This window comes from Dreissena polymorpha, chromosome 5, assembly GCF_020536995.1.
Source record: "Dreissena polymorpha isolate Duluth1 chromosome 5, UMN_Dpol_1.0, whole genome shotgun sequence".
NCBI lineage: Eukaryota > Metazoa > Mollusca > Bivalvia > Myida > Dreissenidae > Dreissena > Dreissena polymorpha.
The window spans coordinates 72479198-72488399 of record NC_068359.1 but is presented as its reverse complement, the minus strand read 5'-3'; the positions used below and the strand labels follow the sequence as shown (position 1 = coordinate 72488399).

Below are 9202 nucleotides of genomic sequence, written 5' to 3'. Positions count from 1 at the left end.
GACGAAAATTGTAATATCTTTTATATATTTTATTACCGTTGATAATTATATACCATGATATATTTCAGCATAGCATACAGGTATTTGTCCAACGAAAAGAAGACTACAATGGGTTTGCCCTTAAATGATCATTAAGTCGAAGTACCTGAACGCTTTCATTTTTGTCGTCGGATAATTTAAGTTCATGGACAAACTGATACTTTCTATGTGTGTGAATTTTCAGCATAATGGGGAATTCCAAACTAAGCGCTTTTCTAAACATATTTCGAGAATTATATGATTGTTGTTTACACGCATATAAACTGTAATTCATTCGGGACCATGTTTTGTGTACAGCATGCCTACATAACTTTTACTACCTATGTGTTCATTGTTACGGTTAAATCTGAAGTTGCTCCTGCGTTTTATAGGATAGAAATGTTGATCTTACGTTTAAAATTGTTAAATTGTTAATACTAAATTTACGTTTTAAATTCTGAGCATGTATGTCAACAAAATTTCAGAAGTTGTGATATTTTTATACATATTTTAACCGTTTTCTTAAATGTTTAATTATGTGCCGTGTTGGATTTTAGCATAGTATACGAGTATTTGTCCAATGAAAAGGAGCCTGACTGTACTATAGGTATGCCCATATGTAAGTTTTTAGTCAAAGACCCTAAAAGCTTCCATTTATTTGACGTCTCGATAATGCAGGGTTCATTTAAATATAGAAATAAATATATAACAGCCATTTTGGCAATACAACTGAACACATATTACACGTATACACACATATGTTGCGAGAATAGCATTGTCAAAATCAAAATAAGATCTGAATTAGCCAAAAGGAGGTTCTCATAACGAAGATTAAAATATTTATAAACTTCGCTCATTCAGACATTTTTGTTCTTAATTTTCAAACGGGTTATTGACGAGAAGCATTTTTGAAGAACAGATAAAGACATGTTTTAAATTTCGCTGAAAAAATGGTAATACAAAAAAAACGAGTATGCTCTAACTTTTGTATATTTTTAAACAACTATTGACAATTATAAGACCAATTTTCGTTTTAAATGGTAAAAATAAACTTTTTAGCACAATCAATCTGTAATATGACCAACAACACAACTAAAACGACCCAAGAATTAGTTTGACTCATACTATAATTGTTGTTATATAATGTTGACGCTGTAATACAATTTTAATATTCGAATTTGAATTCAATGACTATATACCGTTAAAATTGGTAAGCACAGCAAGATCAAAATCAGCGTTAAGGTGCTGAGCTTCTTAAGTCTGTAATTGCTACCATTAACTGCGTAGCAGTTTCCGGTTTAGAAAAGAAAACTAAGTGTTTTTGGACAAGTCGAAATTTTGAAATGTATTTCTTATATATTAAACAACAAAACAACGAAATGTAAAATGTACAGACATCTGCAGCGTTCGAAACTTGTTCTTTACAGGGTCCAACCGAAAACATATATTATTGGTTTAGAAGAATAAAATCCACATATTTTAAAATGCGCCCTAAGGCTGGATTTCATAACCACATACATACTTTTTTTAAAGAAAAATCATGAAAAATGCATGTTCTATTGTAAAACGTCTTCAAATGTATCAATATACTTGCTATATCATGCTCTACAAGCATACTAATTTTTAAAGCGGAATAGTTAACAGGTAATTAATAATTAATTAAGAGAATTAAGTCACCTTCGCCATAATGGTCGAGGTCGACTTAACTCTGCAAAATTGAATTTCGGCTTCGCCCAACGGTCGCGATAGTATTTATATATATATATATATATATATATATATATATATATATATATATATATATATATATATATATGTGTGTGTGTATGTATATGTGTATGTATGTATGTATGTGTGTATGTATGTATGTATGTATGTGTATATGTATGTGAGTATATGTATAAGTGTGTTTAAATATATATGTGTATATATGTATATGTATCTATGTATGTGCATGTGTATATATATGTGTGTATATGCGTATATGTGGGTATATGTGTATAATATCTATATAATAATATATACACAGCGTATAACACATAATATGTAGCGACTTCCGAATATTGGCGCGTAACGTCACGTTCACGTCGGGTAACGTTACGTCATTTGTTTGTATTTTTGTATTTACTTCCGTTATGATCGACAGAAGAAAACGCTATGTAAAGTTGTCATAATAATCGTTTACTGAAGAAGGCCTTTGGTCGAAATATTTAATAAAAGAGTAAATGTGTGAAGTTTTAATAATTTCCTCCCTCTGGAGATCCAATACATAGAGTATTCTTCTTAGATTTTTTTTCGATTTTGTAACGTTTTTTCTCTCTTTTTGATAAATGTATTCGATTTTGTAACGTTTGTTCCTCTCTTTTGTAACGTTTTTGTGTTCTTTATTGATTAAATTTCTCGATTTTATAACGTTTATTTCTGTTGTATTTAACGATTTTGTATCCTCTCGTTTTAGTTCAGTCTTCGCTTGATCAACTGTTTGTTGCGCGGGCGACACAGCTTTTATATTTACGGAACAAACCTCATCCTTCGATTGAGATGCAGAAGGACGTAATAATGGACTATACTTACGTCAAAAATACATTGACGCTTCCAAAACGTTAGATCTACAAGGACCTCTTTATCACAGTTTTAGTACCATTAATCGGTTCATATTAAACCAAGTGGATGTGAAACTGAAATTGTTTTGGAATACACCAATGTTTTGTTTAAATTCAGCAGATGATGCTCCTGATTATAAAATAGAGATTCTTGATATATACTTACTTGCTAGAAAAGTGCGTGTGAATCCATCGTTGATCATCGCTCATGCTAGTGTTGAAGAACAGCACCGCTAAATACCCATATAACAGACTTGAATGTCGATCGCAGAGCATCGCTACTGGAAGTACATTGTTTGCATCGGATAATTTATTTCATGGTCAACAACCAAGTGAGGTTGTGGTAGCATTCGTAAAATCTAGAGCACTTTCTGGTGACTATAAATCGAATCCGTTTCATTTCTTAAATTGTAACATACAGAGTATTTGTTTGTATGTAGACGGTGTACCTGTAGGTGGTCGCCCATTACAGCTTAATTTCGATTCTACTCAAGGACAGGCGTTTATGAGAGCATATACAAATTTATTTACAGCAAATGGTACGTGGAACAAAAGTGAAGGTATTGATATCAGTAGAGAAGACTTTGCAAATGCTTCTACCTTATTTGCCTTTCAAATAGAACCAATATTTTCAGAAAATGCATTATTTTTATCGCTTATGGAAACAGGACATATAAGATTCGATATACAGTTTAAACAAGCTCTTACTGAAACCATCAGTTGTATTGTATATAGCGAATCACCAGGCTTTTTTCAAATCAACAAGCAACGCGATATAATCACAGACTAATGATTTGAAAATGATGTTTTTCAATGTATACTTTCAATATTTATCAGTGTTTTTAATTCATATGTAAATATGTATAATGGTGTTGTTTCAGAGACTTTTTGTATCAATTATGTAAATGTACTTTGCTTAAATATGTGTGTGTATGTGTGCGTGTGTGTGCGCGTGTGCGTGTGCGTGTGCGTGTGTGCGTGCGTGCGTGCGTGCGTGCGTGCGTGCGTGCGTGCGTGCGTGCGTGTGTGTGTGTGTGTGTGTGTGTGTGTGTGTGTGTGTGTGTGTGTGTGTGTGTGTGTGTGTGTGTGTGTGTGTGTGTGTGTGTGTGTGTGTTGGTTTATATCACACATCGAGGTACTTCATAGAAGTACACAGCCACACTTCGAGGTACCAAAAAATAGCGAGGTACTTTTCCCTAGACCTCGGTACGTGTACCTCGCCAACCGCTTGTAAAAACCATTGTACACAATTTCCGCTCGTTTCTACGGGTACCTCGGTATAACGTTGTAGTACTGGTTTGTGTGTCAGAGTGTGACCCCACACACTTGACATCCATCTCAGAAGCTTTTTTGGTTCCCGTTTCGAAAACGAGCGCGCGCAGATAAATCTGGAAACCAGTTACTGACCTATTTACCGAGTAGATTGGTTACCTCCCCTTATCTATCGTTACTCCCTATATAGAGAGGTATGGCACGCCTGAACCACAAAAAAGAGAAAAACTAAGTTTAAGTAACTTAAACTTAGTTTTTCACTACTTAAACTCAATTTAAGTAACTTAATTCGAATTAACGCTACTAAATGCATTAAGTAGTTAAGAAGAGTTATTTTCTATTTATGTGAGAAAAATGAATTAAGCAGAGAAAAACTTAGTTTAACTCGTTAAGTGCGCCCGAACAACAAAAATTGATTTTAATTACCGTTAAGTTACTTAATTTGCATTTAACAATGCTTAAAATTAATTTAAGTGCTTTCGCATCGTTAATTGTATTTAATTATTACTTAAGTAATAAAATTTTTACTTAAGTTGAATTATTAATTATCGTTAAGTCAAAACTCGCGTCCGAAAATAAGCATATGAAACAAGCGTTTTGATTGGTTGTCAGGTTTGTTAATAAATTCAGGCCCGAGGTCGGAAGAAAAAGATTGCCATGTGGTACGAGCAAAAAATACAGATATTATAAATTTGGATTAGAATCTTAAGTCAGCTAAAATTTGTTTTAGTCTGGAATAACATTCAAAACACCCTTTCATCATCAAATTTTGCTGACAGTCAGTAACTATGCAATAAACATCAAAAACGATCCGCCCGTCTATATATTTCCGGGTCATATCGCATTTACCTGTAGTAATAACTTGTCTTGTATACGAGTAGTCATACCAGCTTGTATGTAGAAACTGGGACTATATTATATGTCCCAGGTAGAAATTAAAGATTATATCGTGTCACCGAATCCAACTTAATTATATTCTATACATGTAAATTTTGGCTTTGATTTTAGTATTTAAATGGAAAAAAAAGTCTCCAGTATCTCAGTATTGGCAGTGAACTTATAAGTAAACAATCCCAAAAAGTACACATATCAGAAATTACCCAGGTGATATTTTAAGTCTGAGTGCACTATTGTCTTTTAAAATAATTTTAAATGTAAAAAAAGAAAAAAATGTACTGTTAACATATTATTTAGAAACATATCTAACTTAAGTGTTCTGATTTTTCCCCTTTAGAAATAAATAGTTTAGACAGAGACATATATTCCGTATATATTCCCAGTTTAGATATTAATTAAAAGAACTAATGTATGCATTTGTTAAATGTCATTCGTTCTTCCGAAATATTATCCTATATTGTTTGATGAGATTCAAAATAAACCTATTAAGAATTTAATTGTTGTTTTAGTGCAGCAGTTAACAATTTATATTTTTTTATGAGTGTGTAAATATTGCAATGTTAACAAACGAATCCATAATACAGTATTAAAAATGTCATGAGGATCAGTGATTGCTCGTTAATTGTCTTTCATATCCTGTATTTGTTATTTCAGTTCCCTTTTTAAAAACAACCAACATTTTGTTGTTGTTTTAACAGTATTGGTAATTGTCTAGTTAATTGAAGGGTACCCCTTGATTACACATGGGTTGTTTTCTTAAAAAGAAGGCCATATGACATTCCACAAGCTAAGTCATAGTATGTCTTCATCTTTTTCTTATAAATAAACCACCACTCAATTGCTTGATCATAATTATCCTGAATTCAAGATGTCAGTTGGTAAGTAGCAATTTTATTTTTTGGGTGTTTTAGTTTTGTCAAAATTTAGTCAATAACATCACTTAAGCCATAACGCTTCGATAAAATGATTAAACAGATATATATTATGTTAGTATGCAAGTGGAAAGATATTATATGGGATCAGTTACATAGAGACCACACTCCATCCAAGAGAAAAACAGGGAATTTCAAAAAATAGTGGTCTCCACAAGTCATCCAACAAGTCCTTGTGTGAAAAAAAACAGCTAAAAGATGCTGTAATATGGTTATGGGTTAACACTGCTTGTAATTTTCCTGCATGAGAGCTTTTGATAATCATAGTCACATGTTGTTGTTTTTTTTTGTAATGGAATCCTAAAGGAATCCTTTGAATGAAAATAGAATCTTAATCAAAATTGCTTTTATACAGTGAGTTTCATGACCTTTAATAGTTGCCAACAATGTTGAAGAAACTTATTCAAATATTAATGACTTTGAAGTTTCTGACAATCCCTTTAATGAAATAAAATAAATTTAAATAGAAAATTCATATTCGTATTAAAAAAAATAAAAACATTTATGCAAAGACAGTGTTTTAACACCCTCGACTACCATCATATGGTATCAGACTCAATTTATAAATGAATTAGTGAAGAATAAACATGATCAATGATAGTTCCATAAAACTTAAGTCAGGAGTAAAGGTAGGAGAAAATTTTTGAGAAGTTTAAGACCCGGGAAATAGCTTAATTTCATATAAATGATCACACATTGGAAGGTATAAGAATATTCCAGGGGGGGGGACCAATTCAGGAAATTTTGCACATTTTGATAAATTGATGTTAAAATCAAGTTAATACTTGATAGCAAACAAAACTTGAATTTAGGACTAAATCATTTTTTGGAAACGACAATATTGCATCCTTACTTGAGTCAATTTAAAGGTTTCTACAACTCAAATGTATTTTATCTCCAGGATCTCAACTTTTGACAGCAATTTTTTATTTGATTTTTATAGCAATTTATGTTAGAACTGTGATAGGTCCATGCAAGTCCAAAATTTTACAAATATCACAATATTGTAAAATATGTCTTTTATGCTGTACAAGCTGTATGTATTTTTGTACTTCCTTGACCTGTATGGATGTTACTTTGCACTTTTATCTATTAAAGAAAAAACTGGGGAAGGGGGGGGGGGGAGGGAATAGTTAGATGTTCATGTAAAATTTCTGCCTTGCATATTCTCTCAACGTTTTCAGTGAATATTCCTATTTTAAAAACAACTAAGTTTATACAAGAGAAAATATACCTGTGTTGATTTATGCATTTTGCTTTGAATTTGCCCCTCCATGAAAAATAATTTTGGTATAGGCCTAAAATAAAATTAAGTTTGTTTGCCCTCCTCCGACCTACCCACCAAAATTGCCCCCCTACTCATAAAATTTTATTGCAAAGTTCTTACACAAATTTTATTTCTTTGATTTTTTTCATGTTTTAAACAGTTTTCTTTCAAATTAAAATTAAAATTTGAAAAAAATAAAGCATTACACATTCCATTTAAGAATTAAAAAAAAAAAAAAAAAAAATTCCTGCCTGCCGGGTCTGATTTTTTTGTCCATGTTAGGGGAAACCAACAATCATTTTTCTTTGGCCTTAGATAAGACAGGAAATGGGGAGGTATAATATTGTGAAATATAGTGGTGCCAGAATAACATTTCAAGTCAGGCTTCATCCGTGACGGGCCACACGTGAATGGGAGTGGATCAACCTGTTTGTACTGATTAAAATACGGGGTTTCTGAGAAACACCTGGTTAAAAATTGTTTTTTTTCCAGCTTTAATATATAATACAAGAGGACCCCATGTATTCCTACCTGGACAGCCTTTGAAAACAGACTATACATGAACATGCACGAAAATATCATAAACAGTATATCCATGGCGAGGGGAAGGCTTTTCATGGGGACTCAAGGATGAAGCAATTTTAACTCCGGGATATTGGGAATGTCGTTAAATTTCTTAAGGAATTAAGGAAAAATGTTATCAAGAATCTGGATTCCTATCCAGAATTTGGAAATTTTTTCAAATTTTACATCAGAATTATAAAATAAACACACAAGTTTCTTGTGAGAATTTAAAAACAGAAAATTTGATGTGAATAAAAACTTAAGATCAGTCCCAGCCAAACTCAATTTATTTTTACTGGACAGGAGGTCCTGTAATATCAAAACTTTTACAGGACCTTAAAAATTTTTACTGGACGGTCCTTTATTTATGTTTTGCATCAGAAAATATTATACTGGTCAGGAGGTCCTGTAAGTGTGGTCACCTTACTGGACCTCCAATTTTTTTACCAGTCATGTCCTGAGGTCCTGTGAGTTTGGCTGGGACTGTAAGATATGCATTGCGGTTTAGATCTATTTAAAACAATTTGCCTAACATTTTTTTATACCTTTAGCTGGAATTTGGGAATGAATTTAATTTAATCCAGGAAATCGGGAAAGGACTCAAAGGAGCAAAATAATAGGTACAGGATTTCGGGATGGGACTCCCTCCTTACCCCCTTTATGCATGACAGGCCAAAAAGTTTGTTATATTTAGCATTCTACTCACCATAACGATCAACTGAATGACTGCTGTGTTGAGCATGTTGAGTCAAATCAGGGAGACTATCTCTGACTAACACTACTGACTGGATGGTGCTCTTCAGTAAATCATCTGGGACGGTGTGGTCATTCTCAAGTCTCTGCAAGTTTGTAAGAAGACTGGCGATCTGGGTGCGAGCTGCAGAAACGTCAAGGTTGCCGTTCTGTTTGCCTCTCTGTACATCTCTGAGTGTTATTGAAACTCTTTCAAGAACACTGTCAGCTGTAGGTAAATGCGTGCGTTGTAACCGATCCATTGCAAAATTGTAAATGGCGGTAGAAGAATATCCTTTCCTGTTTACGTTTGTTACGACGTTTCTGATTGGCTTAGGTCTTCCGGATCATTAACTGACCAATCAAAACAATTCGACTTTACAACTTAAGTAAAATTCCTTACTAAAGTTGAATTCGTGTAACTAAAAACATATTTTAAGTAGAAAAACCTATTTTAACGCAACTAAATTGAAAATAGTACAATTGATAGAGAAAATCCTTGTTAAGTTGAATTAATTCAACTTAAGTAAGAAAATTACCATTAAGCACCGTTAATGCATTTTCGGTGTTTTAATTAGCGTTAACGCCGCGGGAACCACAAAAACTACTTAAATTCATTTTAAGCAGCGTTAATTCGAATTAAGTAACTTAAATTGAATTTAAGTAGAGAAAAACCTAGTTTAAGTAACTTAAACTTAGTTTTTCTCATTTTTGTGGTTCAGGCGTGCCATAGAGAGGACCTCGGTGAATCGGTCAGCAACTGGTTTAGGTGAGTTACGAGCACACAGTTATTTTCAACAGTATTTTTTCTTAACATAAAAGAAAAAAATAATGACATCGTGTTTTTATGTAATAATAAATAACAGTTAATTACTCGTCATTTAGTAGATTTTCTCCTTACTTTAATCGATCATTAT

General features: G+C 32.7%; 1 long non-coding RNA gene across 1 annotated transcript; it reads left to right on the top strand.

Moving 5' to 3' along the window:
* Positions 1-1888: 1888 nt before the first annotated feature.
* Positions 1889-9074, top strand: LOC127831961 (uncharacterized). The gene is made up of 3 exons (XR_008026582.1): positions 1889-2239; positions 2477-4087; positions 9023-9074. It is a non-coding gene; the product is annotated as an uncharacterized LOC127831961 (long non-coding RNA).
* The last annotated feature ends 128 nt before the right edge of the window (positions 9075-9202 follow it).